We start from the raw sequence: 2,500 nt of genomic DNA on the forward strand, positions 1-2,500 counted from the left end.
ATATATGTATAGATATATATATATTTATATATAAATATAAACACATACATATATACATACATACATACATGCATACATACATACATACATACATACATACATACATACATACATACATACATACATACATACATACATACATACATACATACATACATACATACATACATACATACATTACAAAAATACATACATACATACATACATACATACATACATACATACATACATACATACATACATTCATACATACATACATACATGCATACATGCATACATGCATGCATACATACATTCATACATACATACATACATATGTACATATACCAAAGGCTTTTTCCACCTTATAAGGGAGGCAGCAAAAAAAAAAAAAAAAAAAAAAAATCCCACTCATTCCATCCCTACATACTCCACTCCCATCCCTCCCTTCCCTCCCTCTTATCTTGGCTCCTCCTGGATGATGGGTCATCCCTGCATCTCGTCCACTGCCCTGGATCAGAAAGCAGTGTCGTAAGACACAGCATATCCACAGCCGCTTCATCAAATCGGCGACCCCCCCCCTCCGTCCTTTCATGCAGAAAGAGAGAATACGGGGAGAAATCCCTTGGGGCTACTTCAATTCATTTTCCACACATACTCCTTCACCCCTATCTTCTGTCCTCCCCCATCCTTACTCAACAGACATTCCTCTTTTTCCCAATGCCCCTCTTAACCCATCCATCCATCTTATCCTTGGTCGGCCCCTCATGTTCACTCCTTCCACCTCTGCCTTTCACACCTCTTCTACTAATATTTCTTCACTCATTCTTTCCATGTGTCCAGACCATTCCAATACTCTTTCATCAACCCTATTTCCCAATTCCCTTTCCACCACTGTTCTTCTCCTCACCTCCTCGTTTCTTATTCTTTCCATCCTAGCAACCCCTATCATACTTCTCAGGCACCTAATTTCAAACACATTCAAACTCCTCCTCTCTTCCTCTCTTATGATCCATGTTTTTGCCCCATACAGTGCTGTCGATACGATCACTCCTTCATACAATCTCCTTTTAGCATCCATTCCCAAATGTCTATTTCCCATTACACTTTTTAATCCCCCAAGGCATTTATTTGCTTCTCTCAATCTACATTCTACCTCCACTTCCACTCCTGTCTTTCCCGCCACATTGGCACTCAAGTATCTAAAACTATCCTCTTCCTCCAGTCTCTCTCCCTTAATACTCACTTGCAGCCTGCTGCCACTCTCTACATTTGTACATCTCCTCACCTTACTTTTACCCACATTTATCTTCAACTTCCTTTTTTCGCATACCCTCCCAAACTCTGTCACTAATTTCCTCAATTCCTCCTCTGATCCTGCTACAAGTGCAGTGTCGACAGCAAAAACAACTGGCTTATTTCCCAATTTTCTCCATTTTTTAACCATCTCCAGTCCCTGACCCACAACCCTTGCATTAACTTCTCGCACCATCCCCCTCCATGTATAAATTGAAGAGCTATGGCGGCATAACGCATCCCTGACAAAGTCCTACTTTTACCTCAGACCACTTACTCTCTACATTTCTGATTCTAACACAAGCTCTAGTACTTGTAAAAACTCTTGAGTGCTCTTAAAAGTTTAACTCTTGTCCCATATATATCTGCACTACCTCCCACAGTGACTTCCTGTCTACAATGTCATAAGCCTTTTCCAAATCCATAGAAACCCAAAATACATCCTTAACTTTTCCTAAAGCTTTCTCACATATTTGTCTTACCACAAAAATCTGATCCACACAACCCCTACCTGTCCTAAATCCACACTATTCCTCACCAGTACTCTCTCCGTTCCTCTCCTAATCCTCTCAATCAAGACCCTCCCATAAGCCTTCTCAACTATACTTAACAAACTGATCTCTCTGAAACTACTACACTCACACTTGTCCCTTTTTCCTTGTAAAGTGGAACTATACAGGCACTCCTCCAATCCTCCGGTAATCTATCCTCTCTTAAACAAACATTGAATAACCTCATCAGCCAGTCCACCATCACTGTACCTCCTTTTTTAAGACATTCTGCATGAAACCCGTCCAACCCACGTGCCTTACCTGCTCTCATCATCTTAACAACTGCCATCACCTCATCTCTCTTTATTTCTCCTCAATTTTCCTCACTCATCACTGTCATTTTCTTAGCACTTCCCACTGCAACTACTCTTCCCTCCCTATCTTCGTTCACATTTAGCAACTCCCGAAAATACTCTGCCCATCTTCCTCTTACTACCTTCTCTTCCATTATAATCTCTCAATCTGCACCTTTTACTTTTTCTTCTTTACTTTATCTGCCTCCTCTTCCTCTCTTAATTTCTTTCCAAAACATCTTTTTATTACTTACCCCATTTTACATCTGCTATCCTCTTTGTCTCCTTTATCTTATGTTTTACTTCTCTTCTCTTTTCTTTGTACCTCTCAAATGATCCTCTCATCCTATTTTGTAGCCAATCTGTGGAAACTTACTTCTT

Source organism: Oratosquilla oratoria, chromosome 6, assembly GCF_046742065.1.
Source record: "Oratosquilla oratoria isolate Oo_2021 chromosome 6, ASM4674206v1, whole genome shotgun sequence".
Classification (NCBI taxonomy): domain Eukaryota; kingdom Metazoa; phylum Arthropoda; class Malacostraca; order Stomatopoda; family Squillidae; genus Oratosquilla; species Oratosquilla oratoria.